Source organism: Pongo abelii, chromosome 13 (assembly GCF_028885655.2).
Source record: "Pongo abelii isolate AG06213 chromosome 13, NHGRI_mPonAbe1-v2.0_pri, whole genome shotgun sequence".
Lineage (NCBI taxonomy): Eukaryota > Metazoa > Chordata > Mammalia > Primates > Hominidae > Pongo > Pongo abelii.
In genome coordinates, this window is record NC_071998.2 from 2,462,462 (window position 1) to 2,481,578 (window position 19,117).

A 19,117-nucleotide genomic window follows, 5' to 3' on the forward strand; every position below is an offset into this window, starting at 1 on the left:
ATTGAAATCAGGAGTACCTTATGTTTCCGATACTTATCAAGCACAATATTTGAACACGGCGTGGTAGGTGAAAGTGTAGGAAGCAGAATTTGGCAATCCCCATATTTTTTCAATTTCGACGGTTTCAGGTTTTTGGTTTCAGCCAAACTGAAGAATGTCCTTATGAGCTGTCAATTCACAGGCCGTTACAGACAATTTTTGAAACTACATCACGGTGTAATTTAAGGAGTACGATTCTAAAGAAATTTGAACAATCTGGTGGTATTGCTAACACCAAACAAGGTTGTTCAGCTCTTTCATCTTTAAAAACAAACAAACAAAAACATGATGTGGAATTCTCTCATTTTACCAAATAGCCGTACGCTCCCTTGAATATGTGACTATGAAACCCAAGTAATTGGAAGAAGAAAAATAAAGGAAACACCTCATCAGTCTCATTAATAGTTTTGTTGAGAAGAGTTTATTTTTCAAAAACTGCTAGCTATGTCTTGATATTTTTAGACACGGCTAAAGCTGAAATTGCATGAATCCTCTCTCTAACATTCATGCTACTAAAGAAACTTTTCCCAAGATTTGACTGCATTCATTTCATAAAAGCCCTGTCCTCTTCTCCCCTATATATCTATATTAGCACTCTGCCTTCTACCCTCTTCCATAGGAAACACAAATCCGTCAATTGATCACTTAAGCCTTTCCAGTTTGGGTACAACATTTTCTGTAGTTGTACTCTTCAGATTTGTCCTTTATACTTCTAAAGACTAGACCCTAGATAATACATGCTTCGGAATAGTGGAGCTAGCTTGCTTAAACTTTATTTAGGCGTATGCTAATTACTTGTGGGGGGCAAAGGCAGGCAGTGAGGATGTTAAGCTTATCCCAAAATAGTCAATTTTGGAAAAGACACAAGTACAGGCCGGGCGTGGTGGCTCAGACCTGTAATCCCAGCACCTTGGGAGGCCGAGGCGGCCGGTCACGAGGTCAGGAGATCGACACCATCCTGGCTAACACGGTGAAACCCCGTCTCTGCTAAACATACACAAATTAGCCGGGCGTGGTGGCAGGCGCTTGTAGTCCCAGCTACTCGGGAGGCTGAGGCAGGAGAAGAGCACGAACCCGGGAGGCGGAGCTGGCAGTGAGCCGAGATTGCGCCACTGCACTCCGGCCTGGGCGGCAGAGTGGGATTCTGCCTCAAAAAAGAAAGAAAAAAAAATCATCATATATATGAATGTGTGTGTGTGTGTGTGTGTGTGTCTGTGTGTGTGTGTGTACTCAGGTACACTCACTTTACTTCTGAGTTATCTCGTCACCACTTAACCAGCACCAATCAGAGACCACATTTTTCTAGGCAGTCTCCAAATGTACATTACAAATAGTAGCGTACTTTAAGGATAGTAATGAAGCTCCGGGAAAAATTGCTTGTCTCCACCTCAGCAGACCAACCTGCCTGAGCCAGCTTCTCTTTTCCTCTACTCTTCAGAAAGTGCTAGACCTGCAACATCTGACAGAATACAGCTTCCATGACTCCTCAGTGCCATGGAAAAGGAACGAGCTGAGAGCAATCTAAAGACTGGGAGATATTAAGTCTCTTGGATCTTAGTTCTTTTGGTTGCTCGAGCACTTTAATTCCCGAGAGAGCCCTCCCATCTCCATCAGTTCTTCCAGGAACCTGTACCCTCCTTGTGTCTCTAAGATACGCTGGTCTAACTTGTTACATGCCTTTACAAGAAAGTTGGTAAAAATAAAAGGAAAGCTGAACAACGTCACAATATGGAGGTATGAAACAGAATTTCCCCATACTTGGTAAAGTTTAGAAACTTGTGTAATACCCGAAGGCAGATTCTATGTACAATAAGTCCTAGTTTAAGAACAAGAGCTGAGGGTATGAGGAAATAAAACTATATTTTCCGGGAGTATCTCTGGCTTCAGGAAGAAAGAGCACATGTTACTCTCCATTCAATATTAGGGCTGAACTATGGGGTCTTTTCGATCCTTTTTGCTTACGCTCTGCGATTCAGGGGGCACATGGCAAAGGTAAACAGACTGAAACAGCACCGTGGATAGATGTGAGCTGTGCTGGGAAGATTCACGGTGATTCCCTAATAAATCTCAGGTCATTCTTCTGTAACAAAAAATTCCTCTTTTCCATCATCAAGGTAAAGCCGAGTATGTACAAGTAGAGTATGCGATAACTTTGTCACTCGTGACGAACCTAGTCGGTCCGATACTTTAACAACTTCTCCAATGTCTCTGCACTCAGGTTGGATATTCTGAGTGGGTCATCGGTAGAATGAATGAAATCAAGAATACTCTAAAGCAATGTTTGGAAGTCAATTTCAGTGTCTCCGGAAGCACTGGGAAAATCACCATGTGTAACGAACGTGAAGTATCCGCAGGCTCTCTCTGTGTCTTTGAAACTGCCCATGTGTTCATTAGAAACGGCGGCTTGAGGAAAGGTGGTTTTGGAATTGGTTTCCCTCTAGTCTTACGTGATGCATCTCTACTATATTGCATTATAATAAAGCAAAGGGTCACTTGCTGACATAAAGCACAGGAGGCAGGAATGGAAGAGTCAACTTAGAGAAAAAAAGTGCTTTTCGGTTTTATTTTCATTTCTGCAGTTTGGAAAACAGTTTAACAGTTTAACAGATTTTGTGGCGGCTCACAAAAATACATATGAGCGTTGAAAATGTACAGAAGAACAACAATTGGGAGACATTTCCGGAAGCTTCAGTTTCTGAAACCCAGACATGAGCCTACAAGCTAAGACACGGCTACACCAGGCTTCAGCGTGAAACCATACAACTCCTGGGAAGGGCTTCCCTCTCTGAACGCAGCTACCTGTCCACAGGATGCTCTAGGCCCAGGCACCTTTATTCTTCCAACTAGAGAGACATAGAAAGATGCCTCCATATCCCATGAAGATGCCCAAGCATTTGGCCAAGGCTCCTATGAAACAGTCTGCTGTCCTCATCCAGGTAAGGGCAACTTCACATTTTCAGACACTAAGGTCGTGGGTAAATCCAGGGTGGACTGAGAGGCGGAAGCTCCAGCAAACACAGTCCTGTGGCTGGAAGATGAATGCAGTACTTATTCCTGCACCAACAGACCCTTGCCTCTGGCCTTGGGCCTAGAGCACGATTTTTTGGTAGTTGCTGTTGGGGAAGAGGCCCTTGGGCTTTAACCTGCGGACAGCCTCCCTTAAATGCTTGGGCTGCAGCGGGGGCGTTTCTCCCCACATCTCACACACGTCCAGGGCCTCTTCCACCACCTCTCCAAGAAAGACCTTGGCGATTCCAGCCATGGCAATGGCGGCGTTCTCAGACACCGAACTGCCGGTGATAGACTTCATCAGACCTGCAATGCGTGCTTTTGGGAAAGCTGACCGGCGACACACTTCGTAGCGGGCCAGCTGCTCCTCAGACATGGCAGACAGCAGGGCTGTCATCCTCTGAGCCTCCTCTGCATCCACGGTGGGCTTCCTCTCCTTCTTTCCTTTGGTATGTCTTTTCCGTCTTTTGGCGGCAGGAGGAGCTGAGGCTGAGGCCTCCTTGTCCCCTTCTGTGAGGTCCATGACATCCTCACTCCTGAGCTCACCTCCCTGATCCCTGGGTTCTTCCAATTTCCCACCTAGGTCCTCAGGGATTCCATCCTTCTTGCTGCCCTTCAGACCTCGGGGCATGGCGAACATCTCAGCAGACACACCTGTTTGCCTGCCCGTCTCCACGGGTGAGATTCAAGTCTGCCCCGTGACAGCAGCTGTAGAGGCAGAAGTTCTGGCTGGGGTGGTTTGATTACGGATCTGCAGCGAGAACCTTTCGAAGATTTTAGCTGCCGTGTTTCTGCTGAGCCACTTTAGCCATAACTGGACACAGCTCCCTGCCTCCCCTTCCCACACACAAACACACACGCTGAATTTTCTCACTTCCACAATGTGAAGAAACTTGTGGATGGAGAGTATATTAGTTTTACATCAATGCAGAATAAATTCTCACAAATTTTGGACACTTAAAACAAACCCCAGCTCAGAGGTCAGAAGTTCTACCAGTCCAAGTGACTGCCACCTGCTCAGAGCCACACGAGGGACCTCCGGGATGGGTCTGGCTGTGTGGTCGCTGCCTTCACCTGAGAAGGGTCTGGCTTCGATCTGACTCGAGGTGGTGGCAGAATTCAATGCCTTCGGGTTGTGAGCCCCAGGCCCACTTGTCTGTTCTGCCTGCTGCCGTGAGGACGCTCTCGGCTCCTGCAAGTGTTGCCCAGGTCTGGGCTGTGAGGCTCCCTGGGTCTGCACGGCCAGTGCCGGGGAATCTCCCACAGGGCAATGTCATCTCAGGGAGCTCCAGTCCTCCCTTATAAAGAGCTCGGATGATTGAACTAGACCCAGCCCTTAGCAGCTATTGGCTCAGGATATCCCTAAGGAAATCAGGGATTTGGGCGGGCTCATCAATTCACGCTTCCGCCCACCCCCAAGGGAGGGGCAGACACAGGGCGAGCCTCCGAGGGGCGGGAAATGCAGGGGGTATTTCAGAATTCAGTCTTAATCACAGAATCGCAAAGTTCACGTTTCACAACCATAAAGAAACTATTTACGCTAAAAATGAGACTTTTTAAGAAGTTGCACTTAGAAAACTTCAATGTCTGAGAAAAAAATATGCCTAACGCACAGGGAAACAGGTGGCTTATCCAATACTCTGGAAATAAAATGGGCTGGGTGAGGGGAATATGAAAATATTATTTCAATTTCATCTCATTTTATTTATTTATTTATGTACTTATTGATTTATTTTTGAGACAGAGTCTCCCTCTGTCCCCCAGGCTGGATTACAGTGTCCTGAGCTCAGCTCACTGCAGCCTCCGCATCCTGCGCTCAAGGCATTCTCCTGCCTCAGCCTCCAGAGTAGCTGGGACTAAATGAGCACGCCACCACGCCAGGCAAATTTTTGTCTTTTTTATAAAGTGTAGAGGAGGTTTCACCATTTGGGCCAGGGTGGTCTTCAACTGCCAACTTCAGATGATCTGCCCCAACTTGCCTTCCAAAGTGAAGGGACTATAGGCGTGAGCCACTGAGCCCAGACTATGATAGTTTCACACTGAAGCCTGAAGCTGCTCTGCCTTAGGATTTTTCCTGAGTTTTACTTTCTTGTCATGATGAGTTGCTAGTTCATATTTTCCGTTGGATCTTTTCGAAAGGTATTACTGATGACATTATGGCTTTCTCACAAAGAATACCACTTTGGTGAAACTATACTGAAATCAGGAGTACCTTATGTTTCCGATACTTATCAAGCACAATATTTGAACACGGCGTGGTAGGTGAAAGTGTAGGAAGCAGAATTTGGCAAACCCCATTTTTTTTCAATTTCGACGGTTTCAGGTTTTTGGTTTCAGCCAAACTGAAGAATGTCCTAATGAGCTGTCAATTCACAGGCCATTACAGACAATTTTTGAAACTACATCACACTGTAATTTAAGGAGTACGATTCTAAAGAAATTTGAACAATCTGGTGGTATTGCTAACACCAAACAAGGTTGTTCAGCTCTTTCATCTTTAAAAACAAACAAACAAAAACATGATGTGGAATTCTCTCATTTTACCAAACAGCCGTACGCTCCCTTGAATATGTGACTATGAAACCCAAGTAATTGGAAGAAAAAAAATAAAGGAAACACCTCATCAGTCTCATTAATAGTTTTGTTGAGAATAGTTTATTTTTCAAAAACTGCTGGCTATGTCTTGATATTTTTAGACACGGCTAAAGGTGAAATTGCATGAATCCTCTCTTTAACATTCATGCTACTTAAGAATCTTTTCCCAAGATTTGACTGCATTCATTTCATAAAAGCCCTGTCCTCTTCTCCCCTATATATCTATATTAGCACTCTGCCTTCTACCCTCTTCCATAGGAAACACAAATCCGTCAATTGATCACTTAAGCCTTTCCAGTATGGGTACAACATTTTCTGTAGTTGTACTCCTGAGATTTGTCCTTTATACTTCTAAAGACTAGAACCTAGATAATACATGCTTGCGAATAGTGGAGCTAGCTTGCTTAAACTTTATTTAGGCGTATGCTAATTACTTGTGGCGGGCAAAGGCAGGCAGTGAGGATGTTAAGCTTATCCCAAAATAGTCAATTTTGGAAAAGACACAAGTACAGGCCGGGCGCGGTGGCTCAGACCTGAAATCCCAGCACCTTGGGAGGTCTTCTCGCAGAAGGCCAGAGCGAGACCCCGGGGAAAAGATGCATCCCTGGCGTGATGGCCTGACGATGGCTTCCTGTGTCCCGCAACATGGGGAGTCTGCAGTGTGGCCGGTTTGGAAACTGGCAAGGAGAGCGAAGAGACAACATGCTGGTCTTCCACCCTTCCCTGGATGCCCGTGGGTGCCCGCAGATCTCCGGAAGCAAACAGTCAACATGCTCAGCCTTTCGGGTGCCGGAGAGACGTGAGCAACATGCCCCCTTGCAGAGGGCACAGCAGCGTGGAATCCCAAATCACGCTTCAGTTATCCTGAGGGTGGCTCCTCTGTGGTCGGGGCTGTCGGCCTGGCGCTCCGTTCCGAGGCTCAGCCTGGGGATGTGCGGTCTGTGAACCACGCGGTTGAAAACCCGAAGGCAACACGGGTCCCGGTCTTTTGTCTCTGAGGAAGCCGCCCGTTCCTTGGGCCACGGAATCGGGGCCAATGGGTGCCCCGCCGGCCCGACGCGGCGGCCGTGGGCCTAGCCCTCAGCCCGCGCCGGGCGCTTACCCTTTTCCCGGAGCGCGGGGGTCCCGTTGCTCCCGGAGGCCAAAGACCGTTTATTCTCTCTGCCTTCCTCCCTCTGTCCCTGGCTCCCTCCCGCCCGCCCTCTGTCCCTGCGTCGCTCTGTCTATCCCTCCGTTCCTAACTGCCTCCCTCTCTCTCCCTCCCTCCCTCCCTCCCTCCCTCCCTCCCTCCCTCCCTCCCAACTTCCCTCCGCCCATCCTTCGGCCCCTCTGGGTCTCCCGTTCGTCTCTCCATCTCTGCCCGCCTTCCCTCCCGCCTGGAACGGTCGGCATCGCCGGCGTGCGCGGGGCCTGGGGTCTGCGTTCAGCCGCCAGGCGCTCCACGGTGGCAGCTGGGAGGCTGCAGGGACACGGGCGGGCGGGCGGGCGGCCGGGCGACGGTGGAGCGGAGGCGCAGAGGAGGCGAGCCGCCGCCGGAGGGATGGCGGGCCCGGACGCTGCGCGGGCCCGGTGTTTCGCGGGAAGGGGGTCTCCACCCAGCCCAGGGGAAGACTCATTTTCCGGGGGTAGGGATTGGGGGGTGGGGGTGGCGAGGGGTCGGTCAGGCCGTGGCGGAAAGGCATGAGAGCTCTGCCCGGGCTGCTCCCAGAGCCTAGGCGGCTGCCCGCGAACCCGCGCGTGCGCAGCAGACGGCCCACCTGCTGGTACCTGGGCCGGCGCTGGGATCCCCGGGATGCCCAGGAAAGAATGGCATCTCTCCGCTCTGTGGAGTGTCTCACCGGGCCTAGACCTGGAAGGCAGGAATCGCAGGCGGGTCGGCCCGGAGGGAAGACACGCCCATCCACGCCGACCCAGGTGTTCCCCGCGAAAGAGAGGCCACCGGCCACCGCCCTGCACCGACCCCGTCCCAGCCCCGCGTCCTTTTAAAGCTCCTCCAGCAGAGCCCGGTATTCTTCCTCGCTGAGGGGTGGTTCCAGCGAGGCGGCCTCTTCCGTGGCCTCCAGCTCCCCAGGGGCCTCCGTTTCTAGGAAAGGCTGCGCCCGCTGCAGAAACTCCGGGCTCGCCAGGAGCTCATCCAGCAGGCGTAGGGGAGTGCAGACGAGCGCTCCGGCTCCCGGAGGAGCCGCGCCTGGGGGGGCGCCCGGATGGCTTGCACCTGCCACTGCCGCGCGCAGGCCTCCGGGGGCGCGGGCTGGGGAGGTGGGGCTTCCCCGGCTTGGGGTTCCCACGCAGCCCCGGCGACCTGGGGACCCTGGCCCCAGCCCCAACACGGACTCCCCTGGGACGCGAGGGGAGGGAAATGCAGGGGGTATTTCAGAATTCAGTCTTCCTCACAGAATCGCAAAGTTCACGTTTCACAACCATAAAGAAACTATTTACGCTAAAAATGAGACTTTTTATGAAGTTGCACTTAGAAAACTTCAATGTCTGAGAAAAAAATATCTCTAACGCACAGGGAAACTGGTGGTTTATCCAATACTCTGAAAATAAAATGGGCTGGGTGAGGGGAATATGAAAATATTATTTCAATTTCATCTCATTTTATTTATTTATGTACTTATTGATTTATTTTTGAGACAGAGTGTCCCTCTGTCCCTCAGGCTGGATTACAGTGTCCTGAGCTCAGCTCACTGCAGCCTCCGCATCCTGGGCTCAAGGCATTCTCCTGCCTCAGCCTCCAGAGTAGCTGGGACTAAATGAGCACACCACCACGCCAGGCAAATTTTTGTCTTTTTTTTTTAAAGTGTAGAGGAGGTTTCACCATTTGGGCCAGGGTGGTCTTCAACTGCCGACTTCAGGTGATCTGCCCCAACTTGCCTTCCCAAAGTGAAGGGACTATAGGCATGAGCCACTGCGCCCAGACTATGATAGTTTCACACTGAAGCCTGAAGCTGCTCTGCCTTAGGATTTTTCCTGAGTTTTACTTTCTTGTCATGATGAGTTGCTAGTTCATGTTTTCCCTTGTTTCTTTTCGAAAGGCATTACTGATGAGATTATGGCTTTCTCACAAAGAATACCACTTTGGTGAAACTATATTGAAATCAGGAGTACCTTATGTTTCCGATACTTATCAAGCACAATATTTGAACACGGCGTGGTAGGTGAAAGTGTAGGAAGCAGAATTTGGCAATCCCCATATTTTTTCAATTTCGACGGTTTCAGGTTTTTGGTTTCAGCCAAACTGAAGAATGTCCTTATGAGCTGTCAATTCACAGGCCGTTACAGACAATTTTTGAAACTACATCACGGTGTAATTTAAGGAGTACGATTCTAAAGAAATTTGAACAATCTGGTGGTATTGCTAACACCAAACAAGGTTGTTCAGCTCTTTCATCTTTAAAAACAAACAAACAAAAACATGATGTGGAATTCTCTCATTTTACCAAATAGCCGTACGCTCCCTTGAATATGTGACTATGAAACCCAAGTAATTGGAAGAAGAAAAATAAAGGAAACACCTCATCAGTCTCATTAATAGTTTTGTTGAGAAGAGTTTATTTTTCAAAAACTGCTAGCTATGTCTTGATATTTTTAGACACGGCTAAAGCTGAAATTGCATGAATCCTCTCTCTAACATTCATGCTACTAAAGAAACTTTTCCCAAGATTTGACTGCATTCATTTCATAAAAGCCCTGTCCTCTTCTCCCCTATATATCTATATTAGCACTCTGCCTTCTACCCTCTTCCATAGGAAACACAAATCCGTCAATTGATCACTTAAGCCTTTCCAGTTTGGGTACAACATTTTCTGTAGTTGTACTCTTCAGATTTGTCCTTTATACTTCTAAAGACTAGACCCTAGATAATACATGCTTGGGAATAGTGGAGCTAGCTTGCTTAAACTTTATTTAGGCGTATGCTAATTACTTGTGGGGGGCAAAGGCAGGCAGTGAGGATGTTAAGCTTATCCCAAAATAGTCAATTTTGGAAAAGACACAAGTACAGGCCGGGCGTGGTGGCTCAGACCTGTAATCCCAGCACCTTGGGAGGCCGAGGCGGCCGGTCACGAGGTCAGGAGATCGACACCATCCTGGCTAACACGGTGAAACCCCGTCTCTGCTAAACATACACAAATTAGCCGGGCGTGGTGGCAGGCGCTTGTAGTCCCAGCTACTCGGGAGGCTGAGGCAGGAGAAGAGCACGAACCCGGGAGGCGGAGCTGGCAGTGAGCCGAGATTGCGCCACTGCACTCCGGCCTGGGCGGCAGAGTGGGATTCTGCCTCAAAAAAGAAAGAAAAAAAAATCATCATATATATGAATGTGTGTGTGTGTGTGTGTGTGTGTCTGTGTGTGTGTGTGTACTCAGGTACACTCACTTTACTTCTGAGTTATCTCGTCACCACTTAACCAGCACCAATCAGAGACCACATTTTTCTAGGCAGTCTCCAAATGTACATTACAAATAGTAGCGTACTTTAAGGATAGTAATGAAGCTCCGGGAAAAATTGCTTGTCTCCACCTCAGCAGACCAACCTGCCTGAGCCAGCTTCTCTTTTCCTCTACTCTTCAGAAAGTGCTAGACCTGCAACATCTGACAGAATACAGCTTCCATGACTCCTCAGTGCCATGGAAAAGGAACGAGCTGAGAGCAATCTAAAGACTGGGAGATATTAAGTCTCTTGGATCTTAGTTCTTTTGGTTGCTCGAGCACTTTAATTCCCGAGAGAGCCCTCCCATCTCCATCAGTTCTTCCAGGAACCTGTACCCTCCTTGTGTCTCTAAGATACGCTGGTCTAACTTGTTACATGCCTTTACAAGAAAGTTGGTAAAAATAAAAGGAAAGCTGAACAACGTCACAATATGGAGGTATGAAACAGAATTTCCCCATACTTGGTAAAGTTTAGAAACTTGTGTAATACCCGAAGGCAGATTCTATGTACAATAAGTCCTAGTTTAAGAACAAGAGCTGAGGGTATGAGGAAATAAAACTATATTTTCCGGGAGTATCTCTGGCTTCAGGAAGAAAGAGCACATGTTACTCTCCATTCAATATTAGGGCTGAACTATGGGGTCTTTTCGATCCTTTTTGCTTACGCTCTGCGATTCAGGGGGCACATGGCAAAGGTAAACAGACTGAAACAGCACCGTGGATAGATGTGAGCTGTGCTGGGAAGATTCACGGTGATTCCATAATAAATCTCAGGTCTTTATTCTGTAACAAAAAATTCCTGTTTTCCATCATCAAGGTAAAGCCGAATATGTACAAGTAGAGTATGCGATAACTTTGTCACTCGTGACGAACCTAGTCGGTGCGATACTTTAACAACTTCTCCAATGTCTCTGCACTCAGGTTGGATATTCTGAGTGGGTCATCGGTAGAATGAATGAAATCAAGAATACTCTAAAGCAATGTTTGGAAGTCAATTTCAGTGTCTCCGGAAGCACTGGGAAAATCACCATGTGTAACGAACGTGAAGTATCCGCAGGCTCTCTCTGTGTCTTTGAAACTGCCCATGTGTTCATTAGAAACGGCGGCTTGAGGAAAGGTGGTTTTGGAATTGGTTTCCCTCTAGTCTTACGTGATGCATCTCTACTATATTGCATTATAATAAAGCAAAGGGTCACTTGCTGACATAAAGCACAGGAGGCAGGAATGGAAGAGTCAACTTAGAGAAAAAAAGTGCTTTTCGGTTTTATTTTCATTTCTGCAGTTTGGAAAACAGTTTAACAGTTTAACAGATTTTGTGGCGGCTCACAAAAATACATATGAGCGTTGAAAATGTACAGAAGAACAACAATTGGGAGACATTTCCGGAAGCTTCAGTTTCTGAAACCCAGACATGAGCCTACAAGCTAAGACACGGCTACACCAGGCTTCAGCGTGAAACCATACAACTCCTGGGAAGGGCTTCCCTCTCTGAACGCAGCTACCTGTCCACAGGATGCTCTAGGCCCAGGCACCTTTATTCTTCCAACTAGAGAGACATAGAAAGATGCCTCCATATCCCATGAAGATGCCCAAGCATTTGGCCAAGGCTCCTATGAAACAGTCTGCTGTCCTCATCCAGGTAAGGGCAACTTCACATTTTCAGACACTAAGGTCGTGGGTAAATCCAGGGTGGACTGAGAGGCGGAAGCTCCAGCAAACACAGTCCTGTGGCTGGAAGATGAATGCAGTACTTATTCCTGCACCAACAGACCCTTGCCTCTGGCCTTGGGCCTAGAGCATGATTTTTTGGTAGTTGCTGTTGGGGAAGAGGCCCTTGGGCTTTAACCTGCGGACAGCCTCCCTTAAATGCTTGGGCTGCAGCGGGGGCGTTTCTCCCCACATCTCACACACGTCCAGGGCCTCTTCCACCACCTCTCCAAGAAAGACCTTGGCGATTCCAGCCATGGCAATGGCGGCGTTCTCAGACACCGTACTGCCGGTGATAGACTTCATCAGACCTGCAATGCGTGCTTTTGGGAAAGCTGACCGGCGACACACTTCGTAGCGGGCCAGCTGCTCCTCAGACATGGCAGACAGCAGGGCTGTCATCCTCTGAGCCTCCTCTGCATCCACAGTGGGCTTCCTCTCCTTCTTTCCTTTGGTATGTCTTTTCCGTCTTTTGGCGGCAGGAGGAGCTGAGGCTGAGGCCTCCTTGTCCCCTTCTGTGAGGTCCATGACATCCTCACTCCTGAGCTCACCTCCCTGATCCCTGGGTTCTTCCAAGTTCCCACCTAGGTCCTCAGGGATTCCATCCTTCTTGCTGCCCTTCAGACCTCGGGGCATGGCGAACATCTCAGCAGACACACCTGTTTGCCTGCCCGTCTCCACGGGTGAGATTCAAGTCTGCCCCGTGACAGCAGCTGTAGAGGCAGAAGTTCTGGCTGGGGTGGTTTGATTACGGATCTGCAGCGAGAACCTTTCGAAGATTTTAGCTGCCGTGTTTCTGCTGAGCCACTTTAGCCATAACTGGACACAGCTCCCTGCCTCCCCTTCCCACACACAAACACACACGCTGAATTTTCTCACTTCCACAATGTGAAGAAACTTGTGGATGGAGAGTATATTAGTTTTACATCAATGCAGAATAAATTCTCACAAATTTTGGACACTTAAAACAAACCCCAGCTCAGAGGTCAGAAGTTCTACCAGTCCAAGTGACTGCCACCTGCTCAGAGCCACACGAGGGACCTCCGGGATGGGTCTGGCTGTGTGGTCGCTGCCTTCAAATGAGAAGGGTCTGGCTTCGATCTGACTCGAGGTGGTGGCAGAATTCAATGCCTTCGGGTTGTGAGCCCCAGGCCCACTTGTCTGTTCTGCCTGCTGCCGTGAGGACGCTCTCGGCTCCTGCAAGTGTTGCCCAGGTCTGGGCTGTGAGGCTCCCTGGGTCTGCACGGCCAGTGCCGGGGAATCTCCCACAGGGCAATGTCATCTCAGGGAGCTCCAGTCCTCCCTTATAAAGAGCTCGGATGATTGAACTAGACCCAGCCCTTAGCAGCTATTGGCTCAGGATATCCCTAAGGAAATCAGGGATTTGGGCGGGCTCATCAATTCACGCTTCCGCCCACCCCCAAGGGAGGGGCAGACACAGGGCGAGCCTCCGAGGGGCGGGAAATGCAGGGGGTATTTCAGAATTCAGTCTTAATCACAGAATCGCAAAGTTCACGTTTCACAACCATAAAGAAACTATTTACGCTAAAAATGAGACTTTTTAAGAAGTTGCACTTAGAAAACTTCAATGTCTGAGAAAAAAATATGCCTAACGCACAGGGAAACAGGTGGCTTATCCAATACTCTGGAAATAAAATGGGCTGGGTGAGGGGAATATGAAAATATTATTTCAATTTCATCTCATTTTATTTATTTATTTATGTACTTATTGATTTATTTTTGAGACAGAGTCTCCCTCTGTCCCCCAGGCTGGATTACAGTGTCCTGAGCTCAGCTCACTGCAGCCTCCGCATCCTGCGCTCAAGGCATTCTCCTGCCTCAGCCTCCAGAGTAGCTGGGACTAAATGAGCACGCCACCACGCCAGGCAAATTTTTGTCTTTTTTATAAAGTGTAGAGGAGGTTTCACCATTTGGGCCAGGGTGGTCTTCAACTGCCAACTTCAGATGATCTGCCCCAACTTGCCTTCCAAAGTGAAGGGACTATAGGCGTGAGCCACTGAGCCCAGACTATGATAGTTTCACACTGAAGCCTGAAGCTGCTCTGCCTTAGGATTTTTCCTGAGTTTTACTTTCTTGTCATGATGAGTTGCTAGTTCATATTTTCCGTTGGATCTTTTCGAAAGGTATTACTGATGACATTATGGCTTTCTCACAAAGAATACCACTTTGGTGAAACTATACTGAAATCAGGAGTACCTTATGTTTCCGATACTTATCAAGCACAATATTTGAACACGGCGTGGTAGGTGAAAGTGTAGGAAGCAGAATTTGGCAAACCCCATTTTTTTTCAATTTCGACGGTTTCAGGTTTTTGGTTTCAGCCAAACTGAAGAATGTCCTAATGAGCTGTCAATTCACAGGCCATTACAGACAATTTTTGAAACTACATCACACTGTAATTTAAGGAGTACGATTCTAAAGAAATTTGAACAATCTGGTGGTATTGCTAACACCAAACAAGGTTGTTCAGCTCTTTCATCTTTAAAAACAAACAAACAAAAACATGATGTGGAATTCTCTCATTTTACCAAACAGCCGTACGCTCCCTTGAATATGTGACTATGAAACCCAAGTAATTGGAAGAAAAAAAATAAAGGAAACACCTCATCAGTCTCATTAATAGTTTTGTTGAGAATAGTTTATTTTTCAAAAACTGCTGGCTATGTCTTGATATTTTTAGACACGGCTAAAGGTGAAATTGCATGAATCCTCTCTCTAACATTCATGCTACTTAAGAATCTTTTCCCAAGATTTGACTGCATTCATTTCATAAAAGCCCTGTCCTCTTCTCCCCTATATATCTATATTAGCACTCTGCCTTCTACCCTCTTCCATAGGAAACACAAATCCGTCAATTGATCACTTAAGCCTTTCCAGTATGGGTACAACATTTTCTGTAGTTGTACTCCTGAGATTTGTCCTTTATACTTCTAAAGACTAGAACCTAGATAATACATGCTTGCGAATAGTGGAGCTAGCTTGCTTAAACTTTATTTAGGCGTATGCTAATTACTTGTGGCGGGCAAAGGCAGGCAGTGAGGATGTTAAGCTTATCCCAAAATAGTCAATTTTGGAAAAGACACAAGTACAGGCCGGGCGCGGTGGCTCAGACCTGAAATCCCAGCACCTTGGGAGGTCTTCTCGCAGAAGGCCAGAGCGAGACCCCGGGGAAAAGATGCATCCCTGGCGTGATGGCCTGACGATGGCTTCCTGTGTCCCGCAACATGGGGAGTCTGCAGTGTGGCCGGTTTGGAAACTGGCAAGGAGAGCGAAGAGACAACATGCTGGTCTTCCACCCTTCCCTGGATGCCCGTGGGTGCCCGCAGATCTCCGGAAGCAAACAGTCAACATGCTCAGCCTTTCGGGTGCCGGAGAGACGTGAGCAACATGCCCCCTTGCAGAGGGCACAGCAGCGTGGAATCCCAAATCACGCTTCAGTTATCCTGAGGGTGGCTCCTCTGTGGTCGGGGCTGTCGGCCTGGCGCTCCGTTCCGAGGCTCAGCCTGGGGATGTGCGGTCTGTGAACCACGCGGTTGAAAACCCGAAGGCAACACGGGTCCCGGTCTTTTGTCTCTGAGGAAGCCGCCCGTTCCTTGGGCCACGGAATCGGGGCCAATGGGTGCCCCGCCGGCCCGACGCGGCGGCCGTGGGCCTAGCCCTCAGCCCGCGCCGGGCGCTTACCCTTTTCCCGGAGCGCGGGGGTCCCGTTGCTCCCGGAGGCCAAAGACCGTTTATTCTCTCTGCCTTCCTCCCTCTGTCCCTGGCTCCCTCCCGCCCGCCCTCTGTCCCTGCGTCGCTCTGTCTATCCCTCCGTTCCTAACTGCCTCCCTCTCTCTCCCTCCCTCCCTCCCTCCCTCCCTCCCTCCCTCCCTCCCTCCCAACTTCCCTCCGCCCATCCTTCGGCCCCTCTGGGTCTCCCGTTCGTCTCTCCATCTCTGCCCGCCTTCCCTCCCGCCTGGAACGGTCGGCATCGCCGGCGTGCGCGGGGCCTGGGGTCTGCGTTCAGCCGCCAGGCGCTCCACGGTGGCAGCTGGGAGGCTGCAGGGACACGGGCGGGCGGGCGGGCGGCCGGGCGACGGTGGAGCGGAGGCGCAGAGGAGGCGAGCCGCCGCCGGAGGGATGGCGGGCCCGGACGCTGCGCGGGCCCGGTGTTTCGCGGGAAGGGGGTCTCCACCCAGCCCAGGGGAAGACTCATTTTCCGGGGGTAGGGATTGGGGGGTGGGGGTGGCGAGGGGTCGGTCAGGCCGTGGCGGAAAGGCATGAGAGCTCTGCCCGGGCTGCTCCCAGAGCCTAGGCGGCTGCCCGCGAACCCGCGCGTGCGCAGCAGACGGCCCACCTGCTGGTACCTGGGCCGGCGCTGGGATCCCCGGGATGCCCAGGAAAGAATGGCATCTCTCCGCTCTGTGGAGTGTCTCACCGGGCCTAGACCTGGAAGGCAGGAATCGCAGGCGGGTCGGCCCGGAGGGAAGACACGCCCATCCACGCCGACCCAGGTGTTCCCCGCGAAAGAGAGGCCACCGGCCACCGCCCTGCACCGACCCCGTCCCAGCCCCGCGTCCTTTTAAAGCTCCTCCAGCAGAGCCCGGTATTCTTCCTCGCTGAGGGGTGGTTCCAGCGAGGCGGCCTCTTCCGTGGCCTCCAGCTCCCCAGGGGCCTCCGTTTCTAGGAAAGGCTGCGCCCGCTGCAGAAACTCCGGGCTCGCCAGGAGCTCATCCAGCAGGCGTAGGGGAGTGCAGACGAGCGCTCCGGCTCCCGGAGGAGCCGCGCCTGGGGGGGCGCCCGGATGGCTTGCACCTGCCACTGCCGCGCGCAGGCCTCCGGGGGCGCGGGCTGGGGAGGTGGGGCTTCCCCGGCTTGGGGTTCCCACGCAGCCCCGGCGACCTGGGGACCCTGGCCCCAGCCCCAACACGGACTCCCCTGGGACGCGAGGGGAGGGAAATGCAGGGGGTATTTCAGAATTCAGTCTTCCTCACAGAATCGCAAAGTTCACGTTTCACAACCATAAAGAAACTATTTACGCTAAAAATGAGACTTTTTATGAAGTTGCACTTAGAAAACTTCAATGTCTGAGAAAAAAATATCTCTAACGCACAGGGAAACTGGTGGTTTATCCAATACTCTGAAAATAAAATGGGCTGGGTGAGGGGAATATGAAAATATTATTTCAATTTCATCTCATTTTATTTATTTATGTACTTATTGATTTATTTTTGAGACAGAGTGTCCCTCTGTCCCTCAGGCTGGATTACAGTGTCCTGAGCTCAGCTCACTGCAGCCTCCGCATCCTGGGCTCAAGGCATTCTCCTGCCTCAGCCTCCAGAGTAGCTGGGACTAAATGAGCACGCCACCACGCCAGGCAAATTTTTGTCTTTTTTTTTTAAAGTGTAGAGGAGGTTTCACCATTTGGGCCAGGGTGGTCTTCAACTGCCGACTTCAGGTGATCTGCCCCAACTTGCCTTCCCAAAGTGAAGGGACTATAGGCATGAGCCACTGCGCCCAGACTATGATAGTTTCACACTGAAGCCTGAAGCTGCTCTGCCTTAGGATTTTTCCTGAGTTTTACTTTCTTGTCATGATGAGTTGCTAGTTCATGTTTTCCCTTGTTTCTTTTCGAAAGGCATTACTGATGAGATTATGGCTTTCTCACAAAGAATACCACTTTGGTGAAACTATATTGAAATCAGGAGTACCTTATGTTTCCGATACTTATCAAGCACAATATTTGAACACGGCGTGGTAGGTGAAAGTGTAGGAAGCAGAATTTGGCAATCCCCATATTTTTTCAATTTCGACGGTTTCAGGTTTTTGGTTTCAGCCAAACTGAAGAATGTCCTTATGAGCTGTCAATTCACAGGCCGTTACAGACAATTTTTGAAACTACATCACGGTGTAATTTAAGGAGTACGATTCTAAAGAAATTTGAACAATCTGGTGGTATTGCTAACACCAAACAAGGTTGTTCAGCTCTTTCATCTTTAAAAACAAACAAACAAAAACATGATGTGGAATTCTCTCATTTTACCAAATAGCCGTACGCTCCCTTGAATATGTGACTATGAAACCCAAGTAATTGGAAGAAGAAAAATAAAGGAAACACCTCATCAGTCTCATTAATAGTTTTGTTGAGAAGAGTTTATTTTTCAAAAACTGCTAGCTATGTCTTGATATTTTTAGACACGGCTAAAGCTGAAATTGCATGAATCCTCTCTCTAACATTCATGCTACTAAAGAAACTTTTCCCAAGATTTGACTGCATTCATTTCATAAAAGCCCTGTCCTCTTCTCCCCTATATATCTATATTAGCACTCTGCCTTCTACCCTCTTCCATAGGAAACACAAATCCGTCAATTGATCACTTAAGCCTTTCCAGTTTGGGTACAACATTTTCTGTAGTTGTACTCTTCAGATTTGTCCTTTATACTTCTAAAGACTAGACCCTAGATAATACATGCTTGGGAATAGTGGAGCTAGCTTGCTTAAACTTTATTTAGGCGTATGCTAATTACTTGTGGGGGGCAAAGGCAGGCAGTGAGGATGTTAAGCTTATCCCAAAATAGTCAATTTTGGAAAAGACACAAGTACAGGCCGGGCGTGGTGGCTCAGACCTGTAATCCCAGCACCTTGGGAGGCCGAGGCGGCCGGTCACGAGGTCAGGAGATCGACACCATCCTGGCTAACACGGTGAAACCCCGTCTCTGCTAAACATACACAAATTAGCCGGGCGTGGTGGCAGGCGCTTGTAGTCCCAGCTACTCGGGAGGCTGAGGCAGGAGAAGAGCACGAACCCGGGAGGCGGAGCTGGCAGTGAGCCGAGATTGCGCCACTGCACTCCGGCCTGGGCGGCAGAGTGGGATTCTGCCTCAAAAAAGAAAGAAAAAAAAATCATCATATATATGAATGTGTGTGTGTGTGTGTGTGTGTGTCTGTGTGTGTGTGTGTACTCAGGTACACTCACTTTACTTCTGAGTTATCTCGTCACCACTTAACCAGCACCAATCAGAGACCACATTTTTCTAGGCAGTCTCCAAATGTACATTACAAATAGTAGCGTACTTTAAGGATAGTAATGAAGCTCCGGGAAAAATTGCTTGTCTCCACCTCAGCAGACCAACCTGCCTGAGCCAGCTTCTCTTTTCCTCTACTCTTCAGAAAGTGCTAGACCTGCAACATCTGACAGAATACAGCTTCCATGACTCCTCAGTGCCATGGAAAAGGAACGAGCTGAGAGCAATCTAAAGACTGGGAGATATTAAGTCTCTTGGATCTTAGTTCTTTTGGTTGCTCGAGCACTTTAATTCCCGAGAGAGCCCTCCCA